The following is a 20,134-nucleotide window of genomic DNA, read 5'->3' as shown; positions in this document are numbered from 1 at the left end:
CTCCTGCGGTGTAGTTGACAGGGGTTTGGCGGGAGGTGTAGTGGGGGATGGAGGGCTTAGGAAACGCATTTGTGTGGGCCACCTTTTATTGACTGCACTCACCATACCAGCTTAGTGGTACGTTATGGTGAACACAAATGTAGATCCTTATACATAACGTGTGTATAGAGTGTAATAACAGCAATTGGAGTAAGTTGGGAGCCATCATTTTGGTGAGGGAGGTGCGTCGTCTGCATGACTTATCATGTTGTTTACTGGTGGCCACTATGGTCTTTGGGCACCATACCAGCTTATTTGTACAAGTATGGTGAATAAAACAGGTAGATACTTATATATAATGTGTTTATATAGCATAATAATACCACAAACAATATTGTTGGGGGAGAAATATTAGTGCATCTGGCCTTGAGGGCGGCCATCACCAGCCGACTGTGTGAGTAGCTACGTCTTTGTACCTTTACTCACCATACAAGCTAAGATGTTCAGTTATGGTGAACAAAACATGTAAATACTTATATATAACATCGGTGTATAGTGAATAAATGCAAAAACCGTATTGTGGAAGGAGAATGAGTGGGAATGAGGTGTTGTTGAGGGAGTGAGTGGCAGCGAGTGGCTGGCTGGTGTGTGGTGGTCACCCCTCATTGCATTTTGACTCACAATACCAACATAGTGGTTCGTTATGCTGAGCAAAACATGCAGAAACTTATATATAACCTGTGTATATAGTGTAACAACAGCGAAACTATTTGTTTATTGTTTTATGAACATAATAATTGAGTCACTAATATGCACACAATAACTTTGAGTACAGCGATGGTTCACACTTTTTATTATATAAATATATATCACAATTCACTGTATTGAATAATATTACTGCAAAAAAACTAAGAAAAAATAAATCAGAGACATTGAAATAATTTGGTAATAATATATTTGTGGCAACTGCCACCTGACAGCACGACCGGAGTAGACCTCATCTGGCGAAGGCTCTGTAAACGCTCCTTTTTTGCCAGACTTCCCTACCCTATTGCGGCTAAAATATATCACTTACGATTTTTTTGTTATTTTTTCCGTGATCAGGGAACACAAATGTACATTTTTATAAAACGAAAGAATTTTTTGGATTTTTTTTTTGTTGCGCCTGTGGATGTTAACCCTTTAACTGTGCCGCCTCCAAATGTGACCCCCCCACCCCCACAGTGCGCAGGAAATAAATTCTCTTGAAAAAATTCTTTTGTTTTTTTAAAGTGTCAACAACCCTTCCCTCAGTATCAGTATGTCAAAAAAAATCGAAATCGTACTTACTTTGTTCGCTATGGGGTCCGTAAGTTGGCGCGTGATGTCATCATTCCCAGTTCTCCCGTGACGTACACTCCCTGGCCAGTAGGCCGCCTAAGGCGAGGCGCACGAGTTGCCGCGAATATATTTTTGTTCATTTTTTGCGCACAGTTCCAAATAAATTTTATTTGTTTTTACGTGCTAACCCTATGTGTAATGAGCACGTACACTATATTATGGCAGTAAAACATCCGTACTATCTTAGGACACTGTGTTACGTGCATGACACTCGTGTACACATATGTTAAGAACATAAGAACAAAGGCAACTGCAGAAGGCCTATTGGCCCATACGAGGCAGTTCCTATCTATAACCATCCAATCCCACTCATATACATGTCCAAACCGTGCTTGAAACAATCAAGGGACCCCACCTCCACCAAGTTACACGGTAATTGGTTCCACAAATTAACAACCCTGTTACCGAACCAGTATTTACCCAATTAATCTTTCCTAAATCTAAATTTATCCAATTATACCCATTGTTTCGTGTTCTGTCTTGTGTTGATACTTTTAATACCATATTAATATCCCCTTTGTTGTGTCCATTCATCCACTTGTAAACCTCTATCATGTCACCCCTAACTCTTCGCCTTTCCAGTGAATGCAATTTAAGCTTTGTTAATCTTTCTTCATATGAAAGATTTCTAATTTGGGGAATTAACTTAGTCATCCTACGCTGGACACGTTCAAGTGAATTTATATCCATTCTATAGTACGGCGACCAAAACTGAACTGCATAATCTAAATGGGGCCTAAGCAGAGCAAGATATAGCTGAAGAACTACACCAGGTGTCTTGTTGCTAACACTTCGATTAATAAATCCAAGTGTCCTATTTGCCTTATTACGAACATTCATGCATTGATCCCTTTGTTTTAAATTCTTACTAATCATAACTCCCAGATCCCTTTCGCAATCCGACTTCGAATGTTGCATATATTTACCATGTATCATGCTAATTTATGTATATATACAATCTTTTTACAGACTATACACTGTCACACACTATATACATTCACCATCAACACATTCAGAACACCGCGAGTGTGAGCAGCCACACCCAGCCAGCCCTCCCTCACTCCTCCAACATTGTATTTGGCAACATTGCTTCTCCCATCATACAGATATTCACACAAATGTTTCATGTTCATTTATGTATATTTACAACATATGTACACACTATACACTGTCACACACTATATACATTTACCATCAACACAATCAGAGCATCGCGAGTGTGAGCAGCCACACCCAGACAGTCCTCTCTCACTCGAACATCTTACTCGCCAACATTGTTCCTTCCACCATACTGTTATTGTTTTTATTACACTATTTACACATGTTATATATACCTATCTACATGTTTTATTTAACAGAACTATGCAAGTAAGCCGGTATTGTGTCCAAGCAGTACAGTGGCCACCATACACTGCATGAGAAATCACGCAGCAAACAGCAGACGACGCTATCATTACGTCACCTCCCTCACCAAAATTCTTCCTTCCACAATACTGCGCACAATGCTAGTTATAACCACAATCCTGGTCACTAATTCCTGTAAATGAATAATTGGCCGCAAGTTTATTTTGAAAAGGAACCTAAGAAGTCGTTTGAAGATTCCTAGATGGACGAAATAATGCTGTATGTCCTAACACAACCTTCAGAGAGGTTGTGTTAACCGGAGCTCCTGAGTGTTGTTATATTATCATAGCAATATGGAAGTTGTAGTGAAGGACCTGGTGACTCTAGTGGGAGCCCTGAGGACAGAGTTGGACTCTCTGCGGGAGGAGGTGCGTCAGCTTAAAAAACAACGAGAAGTAACGAAGGAGGAGACCAGCAGTAAAGGGACCTCGTCTTGGAGAGTTGCGAAAGACAGGGGCCTTAAGAAGACTTTGATAAAGCCGCCTTCAAACGCCATAGCAACTTCCAATTCATTTGACGTTTTGGAGGACGAGTGCTGTGGAGAGACTGTGGATCGCGCAAAAGGGAAAGCAACGAAGAGAAAGGAAGCGCAGGCCCCTCAGAAAGTAAAGGAAGTACCTAAGCAAACATTAGTTGTGGGAGATTCCCAGATAAGGTATTTGGATAGAACGTTTTGTGCTAGAGATAGGGGGAACAGGTTAAGGGTTTGCTATCCCGGAGCTGGCATTGGTGATATTATAAACAACATGAATGATATTATGGCTGGTAATGGGAACAATCCCATTATTTGCATTAGCGTGGGAGGAAATGATGTTGGTCGAGTCAGGAGTGAGGAACTGATTCAGAGGTATAAAACAGCCATAGAGTTAGTTAGGAGCAAGGGAGGAATCCCGATCATATGTGGCATTCTTCCAAGAAAGGGAGTGGGAAATGAATGGATATCGAGGGCACTTGGTGTCAATTGCCGGCTGGAAAGATATTGCAAATCAAATGCAATATCTTTCATAGACAACTGGGAACACTTCTATGGAAGAAATGAAATGTATGCTCGTGATGGGGTGCATCTATCGAGAGCTGGGGTTGTTGCTGTTGCGAACTCGCTAGAAGAAGTGGTTAGAGGTGTTTGTTTGGGTTTAAACTGTTAGTAGATAGAGGTATGGGAATTGATTTGGAGGAAGGAGGTAATAAAAGTATGTGTTTGTGGGAGAAAGGAATTGGCAAAACGATCAGGGAAAGAGAAGGTCCGCAAAATAACAATTCACTTAGGGTATATTACACTAACAGTAGAAGTCTAAGAAATAAAATTAACGAATTAAATGCTCTTGTCTGCACAGAAAAAATAGATATTATTGCACTTACCGAAACGTGGATGAATGTAGAAAATAGAGAACTATTAGCTGAATATCAAATATATGGATTTAAACTATTTCACACAGATAGATATATTAGACGAGGAGGTGGAGTAGCCATATATGTTAGGGACAATTTGAAATGTAGTCTCAAAGAGGGAATCAAAACAGAGCCACACACAGAAACTATTTGGATTGAATTAAACGAAAAAGCTAATAATATTATAATAGGAATAATATATAGGCCACCAAATTTAGACAGAATGGAAGCAAAGCATCTATGGGATGAAATATCTAGAGCATCTAGATCTAACAGTATTTATGTCATGGGTGACTTTAATTTTAGCGGAATAAACTGGTTGAACAAAACAGGGAATAGTGAAGCAGAAGATTTTCTAGAATTAATTGACGATTGCTTTCTTACGCAACACATTAAGGAACCAACACGGGAAAATAATATTTTAGATTTAGTGTTAACTAACAGGGAAACGCAAATTAATGACATCGAAATAGGGAGTGAGCTAGGGAGCAGTGATCACAAAGAAATCAGATTTAGCATAGAATGGAATAGACCAGTAGAAGAAAATTCTGTTAAAGTGCCAGATTTTCGAAAAGCTGATTTTAATAGCCTAAGAAATTTTTTGGGTCAAATTGATTGGAAAGGCTTGGGTATGGGGTGTGGGCCGGTCTTGGAGCGAGACATGAACCCAGCGATAGGTGACTTAAATGGGGATTTCGATGTGGATTCAATATATAACTTATTTAAGAATATTCTAAACAAAGCACAGGAACGTAGTATACCATACAAATTGAATAGATCGTATACTAATGACCCAAAGTGGATAACAAAGAATTTGAAGAACCTTATAGGTAAAAAGAGAGCTTGGTACAAAAGGATTAAAAATGGGGAGGTCACTTTAGAACAGGAATTCGTACAACTGGTTAGAAATGTTAAAAAAGAGATAAGGAAAGCAAAAAGAAACTATGAAGTTCGCATAGCAGGGCAAGCAAAGACAAATCCTAAAGGGTTTTTTCAGTTATATCGTACTAAGACTAGGGAAAGGATAGGTCCATTAAAAACTGAGACAGGTCAAATAACAGATAGTGATGAAGAGATGAGTAGTATTTTTAATAAATATTTTGTATCTGTATTTACTAAAGAGGAACTTAACAATATGCCTTCAGCCGAACAAGTCTATGTGGGTGGGGACGAGGACAGGTTGACGAGTTTAGCAGTTACCAGGGAGGATGTTCTTAAACAAATAGTAAAACTCAAACCAAACAAATCCCCAGGGCCGGATGAAGTGTTTGCTAGGGTGCTTAAAGAATGCAAAGAGGAGCTTTGTGACCCACTGTCAACCATATTTAATAAATCAATAGAGTCAGGCAGAGTGCCAGAGTTTTGGAAAGTTGCTAATGTGATACCAGTTTTTAAGAAAGGAGATAGATCACTTGCGTCTAACTATCGACCAATTAGCCTAACGTCTATTGTGGGAAAGTTACTCGAATCTATAATAGCAAATAAAATTCGTCTTCATCTTGAAAAACATAAATTAATAATTGAGTCGCAACATGGTTTTATAAATGGCCGTTCATGTTTAACAAATTTGTTATCTTTTTATTCTAGCATTGTTGAGGCAGTTGATAGTGGTAAGGATTGCGATGTTGTATACCTTGACTTTAGCAAAGCTTTTGATACAGTGCCACATGAAAGACTGATTAAAAAAATAGAGTCTCATGGTATTGGGGGTGCTATATTAAGCTGGATTAGGGCATGGCTATACCAAAGGAAACAGAGAGTTAGTATAAATGGAATCAAGTCAGAGTGGGAAAATGTTGTAAGTGGAGTGCCTCAAGGCTCTGTCCTGGGACCTCTGTTGTTTATAATATATATAAATGATTTAGATTCAGGTTTGAGTAGCAACATTTGCAAATTTGCCGATGATACGAAAATCGGTAGGGAAATTAATTCGGAGGAGGACTCACTATCACTTCAAGTTGATCTAGATAGGGTTTTGAAATGGTCAAAGGATTGGCAGATGCAGTTTAATGCTGATAAATGTAAAGTTCTGAGGTTAGGTAATGATGATAGAGTTACAAGATACGAGCTAGATCGTATCTAGTCGGTCAGGTGAAGTCACAGTGAGAGGTTGTGTTAACTGGAGCTCCTGAGTGTTGTTATATTATCATAGCAATATGGAAGTTGTAGTGAAGGACCTGGTGACTCTAGTGGGAGCCCTGAGGACAGAGTTGGACTCTCTGCGGGAGGAGGTGCGTCAGCTTAAAAAACAACGAGAAGTAACGAAGGAGGAGACCAGCAGTAAAGGGACCTCGTCTTGGAGAGTTGCGAAAGACAGGGGCCTTAAGAAGACTTTGATAAAGCCGCCTTCAAACGCCATAGCAACTTCAAATTCATTTGACGTTTTGGAAGACGAGTGCTGTGGAGAGACTGTGGATCGCGCAAAAGGGAAAGCAACGAAGAGAAAGGAAGCGCAGGCCCCTCAGAAAGTAAAGGAAGTACCTAAGCAAACATTAGTTGTGGGAGATTCCCAGATAAGGTATTTGGATAGAACGTTTTGTGCTAGAGATAGGGGGAACAGGTTAAGGGTTTGCTATCCCGGAGCTGGCATTGGTGATATTATAAACAACATGAATGATATTATGGCTGGTAATGGGAACAATCCCATTATTTGCATTAGCGTGGGAGGAAATGATGTTGGTCGAGTCAGGAGTGAGGAACTGATTCAGAGGTATAAAACAGCCATAGAGTTAGTTAGGAGCAAGGGAGGAATCCCGATCATATGTGGCATTCTTCCAAGAAAGGGAGTGGGAAATGAATGGATATCGAGGGCACTTGGTGTCAATTGCCGGCTGGAAAGATATTGCAAATCAAATGCAATATCTTTCATAGACAACTGGGAACACTTCTATGGAAGAAATGAAATGTATGCTCGTGATGGGGTGCATCTATCGAGAGCTGGGGTTGTTGCTGTTGCGAACTCGCTAGAAGAAGTGGTTAGAGGTGTTTGTTTGGGTTTAAACTGTTAGTAGATAGAGGTATGGGAATTGATTTGGAGGAAGGAGGTAATAAAAGTATGTGTTTGTGGGAGAAAGGAATTGGCAAAACGATCAGGGAAAGAGAAGGTCCGCAAAATAACAATTCACTTAGGGTATATTACACTAACAGTAGAAGTCTAAGAAATAAAATTAACGAATTAAATGCTCTTGTCTGCACAGAAAAAATAGATATTATTGCACTTACCGAAACGTGGATGAATGTAGAAAATAGAGAACTATTAGCTGAATATCAAATATATGGATTTAAACTATTTCACACAGATAGATATATTAGACGAGGAGGTGGAGTAGCCATATATGTTAGGGACAATTTGAAATGTAGTCTCAAAGAGGGAATCAAAACAGAGCCACACACAGAAACTATTTGGATTGAATTAAACGAAAAAGCTAATAATATTATAATAGGAGTAATATATAGGCCACCAAATTTAGACAGAATGGAAGCAAAGCATCTATGGGATGAAATATCTAGAGCATCTAGATCTAACAGTATTTATGTCATGGGTGACTTTAATTTTAGCGGAATAAACTGGTTGAACAAAACAGGGAATAGTGAAGCAGAAGATTTTCTAGAATTAATTGACGATTGCTTTCTTACGCAACACATTAAGGAACCAACACGGGAAAATAATATTTTAGATTTAGTGTTAACTAACAGGGAAACGCAAATTAATGACATCGAAATAGGGAGTGAGCTAGGGAGCAGTGATCACAAAGAAATCAGATTTAGCATAGATTGGAATAGACCAGTAGGAGAAAATTCTGTTAAAGTGCCAGATTTTCGAAAAGCTGATTTTAATAGCCTAAGAAATTTTTTGGGTCAAATTGATTGGAAAGGCTTGGGTATGGGGTGTGGGCCGGTCTTGGAGCGAGACATGAACCCAGCGATAGGTGACTTAAATGGGGATTTCGATGTGGATTCAATATATAACTTATTTAAGAATATTCTAAACAAAGCACAGGAACGTAGTATACCATACAAATTGAATAGATCGTATACTAATGACCCAAAGTGGATAACAAAGAATTTGAAGAACCTTATAGGTAAAAAGAGAGCTTGGTACAAAAGGATTAAAAATGGGGAGGTCACTTTAGAACAGGAATTCGTACAACTGGTTAGAAATGTTAAAAAAGAGATAAGGAAAGCAAAAAGAAACTATGAAGTTCGCATAGCAGGGCAAGCAAAGACAAATCCTAAAGGTTTTTTTCAGTTATATCGTACTAAGACTAGGGAAAGGATAGGTCCATTAAAAACTGAGACAGGTCAAATAACAGATAGTGATGAAGAGATGAGTAGTATTTTTAATAAATATTTTGTATCTGTATTTACTAAAGAGGAACTTAACAATATGCCTTCAGCCGAACAAGTCTATGTGGGTGGGGACGAGGACAGGTTGACGAGTTTAGCAGTTACCAGGGAGGATGTTCTTAAACAAATAGTAAAACTCAAACCAAACAAATCCCCAGGGCCGGATGAAGTGTTTGCTAGGGTGCTTAAAGAATGCAAAGAGGAGCTTTGTGACCCACTGTCAACCATATTTAATAAATCAATAGAGTCAGGCAGAGTGCCAGAGTTTTGGAAAGTTGCTAATGTGATACCAGTTTTTAAGAAAGGAGATAGATCACTTGCGTCTAACTATCGACCAATTAGCCTAACGTCTATTGTGGGAAAGTTACTCGAATCTATAATAGCAAATAAAATTCGTCTTCATCTTGAAAAACATAAATTAATAATTGAGTCGCAACATGGTTTTATAAATGGCCGTTCATGTTTAACAAATTTGTTATCTTTTTATTCTAGCATTGTTGAGGCAGTTGATAGTGGTAAGGATTGCGATGTTGTATACCTTGACTTTAGCAAAGCTTTTGATACAGTGCCACATGAAAGACTGATTAAAAAAATAGAGTCTCATGGTATTGGGGGTGCTGTATTAAGCTGGATTAGGGCATGGCTATACCAAAGGAAACAGAGAGTTAGTATAAATGGAATCAAGTCAGAGTGGGAAAATGTTGTAAGTGGAGTGCCTCAAGGCTCTGTCCTGGGACCTCTGTTGTTTATAATATATATAAATGATTTAGATTCAGGTTTGAGTAGCAACATTTGCAAATTTGCCGATGATACGAAAATCGGTAGGGAAATTAATTCGGAGGAGGACTCACTATCACTTCAAGTTGATCTAGATAGGGTTTTGAAATGGTCAAAGGATTGGCAGATGCAGTTTAATGCTGATAAATGTAAAGTTCTGAGGTTAGGTAATGATGATAGAGTTACAAGATACGAGCTAGATGGTGTTGTGATTGCGAAGTCGGATTGCGAAAGGGATCTGGGAGTTATGATTAGTAAGAATTTAAAACAAAAGGATCAATGCATAAATGTTCGTAATAAGGCAAATCGGACACTTGGATTTATTAATCGCAGCGTTAGTAACAAGACACCTGGTGTGGTTCTCAAGCTATATCTTGCTCTAGTTAGGCCCCATTTAGATTATGCAGTTCAGTTTTGGTCGCCATATTATAGAATGGATATAAATTCACTTGAACGTGTCCAGCGTAGGATGACTAAGTTAATTCCCCAAATTAGAAATCTTTCATATGAAGAAAGATTAACAAAGCTTAAGTTGCATTCACTGGAAAGGCGAAGAGTTAGGGGTGACATGATAGAGGTTTACAAGTGGATGAATGGACATAACCGGGGGGATATTAATAGGGTATTAAAAGTATCAACACAGGACAGAACACGAAACAATGGATATAAATTGGATAAGTTTAGATTTAGGAAAGAGTTGGGTAAATACTGGTTCAGTAACAGGGTTGTTGATTTGTGGAACCAATTGCCGCGTAACATTGTGGAGGTGGGGTCCCTCGATTGTTTCAAGCACGGGTTGGACAAGTATATGAGTGGGATTGGGTGGTTATAGAATAGGAGCTGCCTCGTATGGGCCAATAGGCCTTCTGCAGTTACCTTTGTTCTTATGTTCTTATGTTCTTCTTAGATGGTGTTGTGATTGCGAAGTCGGATTGCGAAAGGGATCTGGGAGTTATGATTAGTAAGAATTTAAAACAAAAGGATCAATGCATAAATGTTCGTAATAAGGCAAATCGGACACTTGGATTTATTAATCGCAGCGTTAGTAACAAGACACCTGGTGTGGTTCTCAAGCTATATCTTGCTCTAGTTAGGCCCCATTTAGATTATGCAGTTCAGTTTTGGTCGCCATATTATAGAATGGATATAAATTCACTTGAACGTGTCCAGCGTAGGATGACTAAGTTAATTCCCCAAATTAGAAATCTTTCATATGAAGAAAGATTAACAAAGCTTAAGTTGCATTCACTGGAAAGGCGAAGAGTTAGGGGTGACATGATAGAGGTTTACAAGTGGATGAATGGACATAACCGGGGGGATATTAATAGGGTATTAAAAGTATCAACACAGGACAGAACACGAAACAATGGATATAAATTGGATAAGTTTAGATTTAGGAAAGAGTTGGGTAAATACTGGTTCAGTAACAGGGTTGTTGATTTGTGGAACCAATTGCCGCGTAACATTGTGGAGGTGGGGTCCCTCGATTGTTTCAAGCACGGGTTGGACAAGTATATGAGTGGGATTGGGTGGTTATAGAATAGGAGCTGCCTCGTATGGGCCAATAGGCCTTCTGCAGTTACCTTTGTTCTTATGTTATGTTCTTATGTGAACATCGTGAACAGCAGTGAATCACTGATATTTGAACATTGTACCCAGTCATTATCACACTCAGGCTCTTTTATAATACTATCATGGTTAAATAATACAGGTTATATATATATATTGACATTATTAGGCGATGCTGTGGTCACACACTGAACAGTAGTGCTGTGCACTCATGCTGTGTGCACCAGCCTTGGTTGTTCACTCACTACTGAGGCTCTCACACCCGGGAATGTGAACCATGATTTTTTTTAAAGATGGTGTCTGTTTACAAGAGACCCTGAGGAAGCTGATGTAAACCCCATGTAGCCGCGGGAATTTTGAATGGAACGTGAAAAAAACAAATACCTGGAGGTGCGAAGCGCACCCCAGACATGGACCTGCAGGCGCGTTGCGCAGTTAAAGGGTTAAAGCTATTTGGACCCCTAGTGGTTTGAGGGTTAAACAGCCAGAATGGCTAAACTAGAAAAACTGAAAAGGACCCCTCATAGGTCTAAAAGATCACTTGACCATATAGATTAATAAATGTCAAGATATGTCTCAGCAATCACCAGTCGACTATGTTGAACTGAAAAGATAGTTTCACACATCCACAAGTAAGTTTCAGCAAGTCAAATGCCAGATAGAAAATTATTTGGTCGATCCTGCCAAAATCAATTTATCTGATACTGTATCTTGATTATCTTGAGATGATTTCGGGGCTTTTTTTTAGTGTCCCCGCGGCCCGGTCCTCGACCAGGCTTCCACCCCCAGGAAGCAGCCCCTGACAGCTGGCTAACACCCAGGTACCTATTTTACTGCTAGGTAACAGGGGCATAGGGTGAAAGAAACTCTGCCCATTGTTTCTCACCGGGGCCCGGGATCGAACCCGGGACCACAGGATCACAAGTCCAGTGTGCTCTCCCCTCAGCCGACCGGCTCCCTGTCTTAGCCGACCGGCTCCCTGTATTAGACGATGTTATGACTGATCTGGCACTGTAAGAGGATTATATACAGACCAATTTGAATCTTTTCGCTAAAATAATTAACCAGTGAAAGGCAACAGCCAAAGCTTCCTCTAATACAGCATAACTAGAGGTCAAGCTGCATTCCATCAGCCTTCCTACATTCTCTGGAACAGAGAATAAAAATTAGGCTAACTTCAGGAATAAATTTGTTGACTTAGTGTATTCTAAAGCCACTATACCTAAAACCATCAAATTTACATATTTTCAGTGTAAACTTCAGGAGAAGCTTTAAAGGTATACGTTTACCTTTACCTATAGGTACCTTTACCAATAGGTAATAATTTTTTTTTTTGGACATTGTTGAAAGTAACTGATAATAACATTGGAACAATAAATGACATTGGTATTTATATGAAGTATAACAAAATAGAGCATAATAAAATAATTACTCATTATTATATGTGTTATTATGTATTACTCACCAATGCTATAAAAGCACCAGCTGTATATCCACTTTGTGGACACTTCTTACTACTATTCTTCTTCTTTGTGCGTCAGACAGGTTCCTTCACCTCTTTATTCTTGCATTATCCATCAGTTCCATTTAATAGGAGCTGTTCTCTTTATCAACAAAACGTTCTTTTTCTTAAATATTCGTTTAAAATCAATTTCTGAAAATATTTTGATGAAAGTTTCACGAAGCTGAAGCCAATAATTTGGAGGTTTGTTTAATTTTGTTTAGTAATTTTCACATAATTCGAATATTTTTTGAGCTTATACCCCCCTTCAATGTCACACATATGACGTTTTGTGCAGTTTAAGGGTTAGGGAAATGGTCATTGCCACAGTTAGAATTAACCGCCCTACTGGTAGGCGTAAGATTGGCTCATTACCTGATCAAAACATTAATTAACCTCCACTTTGAAAAAACATCGGTGTGGTCAGATAATGAGGGAGTTCTTTAGTGGGTGGGAAACAATAACAGTTTTCTGGGTCAATCCAGAGACCCAGATCATTAAAAGTTTTTATCAGGCTCTTCTAAATGTGATTTGTGATGCAATGATTTGTGAATTATGTTTAGGCTACTGGTCACTGAGGTCCATTAACTACATCTCAGCTTTTGGTTATTGCCTTAAAGTCAGGCCTCTAGAGAAATAGTCAGTGGGATTCTCCTTTATGGGTACATATCTGAGTTTGTATCTAGTTGACAACTCTCTTATCTCCTTGACACGATTGCTCACATAAGGAGTTTTACTATTGTTGTTTTTCACCCACTGAAAAACTACCTCATTATCTGACCATACCACTCTTTCTTCAAAATTTATATTACTTAAAGTTTTCGTCAGAAAATGACCCAGCCTTACTCCTAACAGTTGGACAGTTAATTCTAGTTGTGGCAATGACTGTCTTTTCAACGGTGCCACCCTATCCTTTGAGGTGAGCAGATCTGCCAGTTCATCTGCCACTAAAATGTGATTGACTACAATCCTCTACATCTCACACTGTATACAGACAAAGAGCTGAAATCTCTTGAAACCTTGCAAAATGAAGCTATGCGTCTCATCCTTGGGGCTCCGAAGTCCACGAGAATAGTTAATATGAGAGCAGAGTTAAAATTTCCTACCATAAGAGAGAGAATTTTGTCTATTAGCACAGTTTTCGGCGTGAAGGCATTGAGTAGATCTAGACAACACATGAAGTTTCAAGCTAAACTTTCTAATATGCTGCACTCACCTGAGGTCTATAGAAAAAGAACGAAATCTGATTATGTATTTTGGTTCTACAAGGTAGCCAACACAATCAAAATATTAAATATGTACCCAACTCAATTAATGATTAATCAACCAATTACTCCATGGGATAACTGGGATCTATCAGTTGATTTTGTAAATGCGCGCAAGAAAGATAGTGTGCACTCTACATTATTAAAACAGTTAACACTGAAAAGCATCACTGAAAGTACTCAGATTATGGGTAACGATGTGTATCAGTGCTATACCGACGGCTCTGTAGAAGAAGGTGGACGATGTACCGGATGTGCATGCAATATATTTGAACAATCTTCTCTCGTACATACAGCAATGAAGCGCGTCAATGACTGGGCAAGTACAACTCAAACCGAACTTGCAGGAATATACCTTGCCACTGAATTTTTAAAAGACAAAGGCAGTGGACTTATATACTGTGACTCGCAGAGTGCACTCCTGGCATTGAACGCACATAGTAGTGACACCCAGAAAATAGTCAGTGATATTCGAATGAATGTTTTAGCTGCTAAAGAAAACAGATTTGAAATTAAATTCCTATGGATACCATCACATGTTGGCATCTCAAGGCATGACGCTGTTGATATGCTTGCAAAGACAGCCTGCAGAAAACCAGTGGTAGAAATTGATATGGGTGTTTCATTAGCAGTGACAAAGAGAATACTTAAACAAATATTTAATGAAGATCTCACAGACCTAACAAATTCACAAAGACCGGAAAGTTGTAGCATTAAATACTTAAATCCATTAATAAAAAACATGACCTTGAGAAGAAGTATAGGTTATGAATTGTCTCCAATTCATTCTCAAAGAATTACTCGTTATTGCTATCTAAGATAATTAGACGAGCCAAAACTAAATACTACGAAGATAAATTAACCCAAATAAAGAGCAACATTAAAAAAACTTGGAGCACAATTTCACAAATATTGAGATCAAAGAAGATTTTAAATAACAAACCAACTCTCCTGTCCAATAACGATGGTCAGCTTTCAGCCTCTGATTCTGCTATTGAGTTCAATAGGTTCTTCTCTTCCATTGGGGCATCCCTTGCAAATGATATTCCATCTTCCAGTACTGATATTAAGGACTATCTTACAGGTAACTATCCACAGTCTCTGTACCTAAAGCCTATTAATTCCACTGACGTCAATGAGATAATCCTTTCCCTTAAAACCAAGTCTAGTGCCCTTGAGGAGATACCAACTTTAATTTACAAAAAAGGCCTCCAGAACTTTAGCCCCTGCTATTGCATTGCTCTTCAACAAGTCACTTGAACTCCAAACCTTTCCAGATATCCTAAAAAAAGCGAGAGTAACCCCTGTACACAATTGTGGTGATCTCACAGATGTTAACAACTACAGACCTATATCAATTCTACCTAACTTGTCAAAAATTTTTGAAAAACTAATCTACAAGCAGCTTTACTCTTATCTAGCCGAACACAATATACTTAGCTCTTGCCAATATTTTTTCAGACCCAAAAGAAGCACTAACGATGCACTTATTAGTATGATTAACTTGATTCATGCAGCTCTTGATAAAAATGAGTTCCCTGTTGGGTTATTTGTGGACCTGCGTAAGGCTTTTGACACTGTCAACCACCAAAACCTTCTTCTTGAATTGCATCATTATGGAATCAGAGGACACTCCCTGCAATACCTCAAATCCTACCATACTGAAAGGCTCCAGTATGTTTCTGTGAATAATTCAATTTCTCCCACCCTACCCATCAACATTGGTGTTCCTCAGGGCAGCATACTTGGCCCTCTCCTCTTTCTCATCTACATTAATGACCTTCCAAATGCCTCCCAACACCTCAAACCAATTCTATTTGCTGACGACACAACCTTCATTTACTCCAGTCCTGACCCCCTTGCTCTAAATGCCACAGTAAATACTGAGCTAAATAAAGTCCATCTTTGGCTAACTGCCAACAAACTCGCCCTTAACAATGGCAAAACTTTCTATATTCTGTTTGGCAATAAATCCTCTAATCAAATAAATCTCAAAATAAACAATACCCAAATTTGTAACAAATTAGATGACAAATTCCTTGGCATTCTCATTGACCACATTTCCAGGGACACATTCTAAATACTTCAAAAAAAGTTTCAAAAGCTGTTAGCATTCTTTCTAAGATCAGATATTATGTACCCCACCCTGCCCTGGTGACTCTCTATTACTCCCTCATCTATCCATATCTCAACTATGGTATTTGTGCTTGGGGTTCTACTACCCAAAATCATTTATGTCCTCTAATTACTCAACACAAAGCTGCTATTAGGACAATATCCAACTCTGGCCCCAGACATCACTCGGTACCCCTGCTCAAATCTCTTAATATGTTAGATATTAAGTAACTGCATATTCTCTCATGTGTATTATACATATATAAAACGCTGAACTGTAATGCGAATCCTGACCTCAAAAGCTTCATAGAAGGTTGTTACAGCCCTACTGGGACGCAACCGGGTTCTTCTCTGATGGTAGTAGAGTTTTGGGAATCCGGCCCCAAGTTAGTAGAGGCTTTCAAGGGGTGAGCTCTGTAACACAAGTAAAATTAACGGGGGAGGTATACAAGTACACTAAATTATGAGAATTTTCCTTCAAATATATTTGCCACCACCATATATATATATATAAAACAGGTCACACACGGGGATTATAACTACACTTATATACAGTTCTGTCTTCCTTCGAAGACACTGGATATTCGGCGATGCTCACTTTGGGTAACCCTGGTTCCTTCTTCCGTGGCCCACGATGAATCCACGCTGACTACCCCAAATCTACCCTGGCCACAGGCCAGCCAAATCACAGTCCCACTGGATGCTTCGTCGTGGAGGCCTTCAACCACAATCCAGCCTGTAGCTGGCAGGTACCGATCAGCACCGCTGTATAGGCCACTCTACGACCGATACTAGGGTTGCGAGCCCTAGCCAGGAGCCTCGTGTGACTCGCTAGTCACTCTCCTCATACAGCACCCCAGTGGGTCGTCTCTTCCACCAGCCAACCCCGGATAAGGCGATTCCCGACACTGCCACTCCTCAGGCAGGCTATTGTACTCTCAACAGAGTTCGTCCGCGGGTGGCTCACAGCTTCTTCAAAGCAGACTGGTGAAGAGACCTTGGCTGCCTTGGGTAGACTTCCCCATCGTCCAACACTGCAGTCCCAGGTCGACTCTGAAACCAGACACGTCATCAGTACTGGGGACACGACCTGGAGCCACCAGGAAACATCACTTACAGAAACGCCCACCTACTTAAAGAATTAGTGCTTTTTCGACCCATTTGCTTAGAAATAAGTGCTTATTGTACCTGATTTATATAAACCAGACACGTCATTAATACTGGGATGCTCTAGGGAACATCACTCACAAGCTTAGACAGAAACGTAAACCTCTTCTCTCCATAGATGGCGTTCAATGTCTAAGCACTACCTCACCAGAGGTCAGCAGCGGCTACTCCACTAGTCAATTAAGACAGGAATCCAGCTCCTATTGCCGTCATATCCTGTCACCACTAGATGGCGTCATCCATTTGGAGGGGGTTTCGGGAGCGGACTCACAGATGGCGTTGTCGTCCCTGCTCCGACGATGGACTCGGGTCCGTAACAAAGGTTGTAACAGAACCCATGAGCACCACACCAGAAATAAATACAGTTTTGATATTCCAAGAGTACGACTTAATCAAACTAGAAATGCTCTTCAAATCAAGGGACCCAGAATGTGGAATGACCTTCCCAACCATGTTAAAGACTGAACCTCTCTCAACCAGTTTAAGATAAAAACGAAGCTATACCTAATAAATTCCCTGTAACCTACCTTACCCCTCTATTGTCAACCAATGTCGTTTTTTTTTAAATGACGCTGTTTGTCGACTGGAGCTGTATTTGTGCTGCTTTTTCAGCCATGTTCCCCCCTTTTTATCTCTGTATTTTAATTGTTCTCAACTCATTTTATTCTTTATGCTCAATTAGTATTAAGCTTTAGTCATTTAAGTTTTTCATGCCCGAAACGCTTTGCGTAATAGTGGCTTTAGGCATTGTAGGTACTAGCCCTATCTATAGATCCATCACTCTTTGTAAAATCTCTTGTATGTATGTACATTACCTAAATAAACATTTGATTTGATTTGATTTGAAATATTATGATAGATATCGTGAGGAGACATTCACATATGGGACTAATAGAACAAGAACCCGGCAATGTGATGTTATAGTGGCCAGAATACGCCTGGGATATAGACATATCTGGCAGCTTTCTCAAAACTCAAATGTCGAGTACACAATATGTCAACTTTGTGAAAGAGAAAACATGCACTCTCTTGAACATTATATTGTAGAATGTCCCATATTGACTGACTTTCGCCCTCCTGGGCTAAGGTATGCTGAACTGTGTAATTACTATATGAGTACTGGAACACTTGATGATATATTGGACTTGTACCCAAGATTAACCATGTAATGTATCAATTATATAATGTATATATGTGATGTAACTATATAACCTGAGCTTGTAAAAGCACCTTCATCACCTTCAGTGATTAAGTGCTTAATTGCACACTAGTTTCTATGTCAGCTATCTCACTCTGTCAGAGTAAAAGAGACAAATGTATGTGAATACATGTGTGTGTGTGTGTCTATATGTATGTATACATGTATGTATATATGTATGTGTACATATATATGTGTGTGTGTGTGTGTATGTATATGTATGTGTATAAAGTGCATATGGAAGCTGATCAGAATTACATTTCACCTTTGTAAATGCACATTAATGACACTATGTAAAAGACACATCGAACACTTTATGTAGGGCATACGTAAATCTGTGTATCTATGTATCTACGTATGTAGGTTAGCTTAGCATATTAAAATCACCGAATCACCTTCTGTGGTTGATTGTTCAATAAACCCTTGAACTATATGTTTAACACATCTCTAACCCTGTCCATGGAGGACAGAAGAAAATGTATATATGCTGCATAGCATTGTAAATGTGTGGCCACGTTTGTGGTAGAAAATAATAATAAAAAAAAAATTAATAGGCTACATATAGCTTAATGAGCGAATCTGCCTGTGCATTCAACGTGTTTCGAGGAAACTTGATAGCCATTAGGATACATAAATCTTTTACTAGGTGCTGTCATTTTTCCTGAGGGCAGGTATTAGCGAATCTTCCCAGACCTATCTTCTCCGGCCAGCATTCTTGCATGATCAACTTTCCTTTAATTAATATGGAATTTAATAGTCCCAAGGAGTCGAAAGCCTTAGTTACTTGCAATAATATCTTTCTCATTGCTAAATTGATGGTATTTGGTTTTCTTGATTTGATGATATACTGATCAGAAGTTGTTTCCCATTCGACACCTATAGTACTTTCATCTTCCGGATTGTCATGTAATCGGAAAATTCTGGTTCGATCAGTTGATTTAAGTTGTAATTATTTGAGGATCATGACTAGAGGGGCATATTTGATATCATTAACTCTCGATTGGCCTCATGATATATATTTATCTGTTCTTTCTTACTGCTGGTGGTTCCTTGGAAGTTGTCTATATACATGTTGATGCTAATTTCAGTTTTATTTGAGCTATTAGACATCTTTAAATGCTTATCTAAGGTTGCTTGAAGCAGAAACGGTGAAGATTGTTACCACCCTTGAGACTATATAAGGTTCTTCTCCCCGCAGTGTTAAGAAATAATATTAAATCAGCCTTGCCAACATATGTCTAGGGGTTATAGATACATCACTGCATAAAATGGAGAACAATATATTTACACTAAGAGGGACAAACATAACAATTAAATTGTATAAATAATAGCCAGAAATATTCTTCAGCATGCAATATCATAGAATAAAACTAATCATTGAGACATTAGCACTATCACCAGCACATGGATTAATCAATAGTTATACACAATCATCTAACCAGGAAAATTAACATTTATATGTGCTAAAATAACAGTGACCAATGACTTAACTTAACAACATGTCTCCTATCGATCCTAGCCGCCACGCTTCTGCCCCACGCTTTGGTCAACCGGCCAAGCGTCTACCAAAATATCAACTAAACATCCACATAAACATTGTGGAAATTCTACTAACAAAATGTAGTACTAATATTCCAAACATTATTAATCTTAAGAGTAGTAAACACTGGTACAACACTCAATATAATATAATGGCAACCAATAATGAGAATTAATCAAGGTTAAACTATAAACACTCGCTTGACAACAATGTTTCCACACTGGCCATATCCAAATATGGTCAACCGTCCACACGGAGAAACCACATGAGAAATCTATCACAAAAGCCTCATACAATATAATGCAACTCAGGCACACTACAGCATGCTATAATATATGACATACAAAAATCTCATATCATACAACTGGATGCTATATTAATTAGAAAACAAGACAATAAGTAATATAAGAATCAAGAGTAATGGCAGAATCCTAGTAAGATTCGTAACATCCCTCCCATCCCCTAAGAAAAAAATGAAATTAACTGAAGGTTGATTTCATTTT

This window comes from Procambarus clarkii, chromosome 9 (assembly GCF_040958095.1).
Source record: "Procambarus clarkii isolate CNS0578487 chromosome 9, FALCON_Pclarkii_2.0, whole genome shotgun sequence".
Taxonomy (NCBI): Eukaryota; Metazoa; Arthropoda; class Malacostraca; order Decapoda; family Cambaridae; genus Procambarus; species Procambarus clarkii.
Note: the sequence above shows the minus strand (reverse complement) of the source record.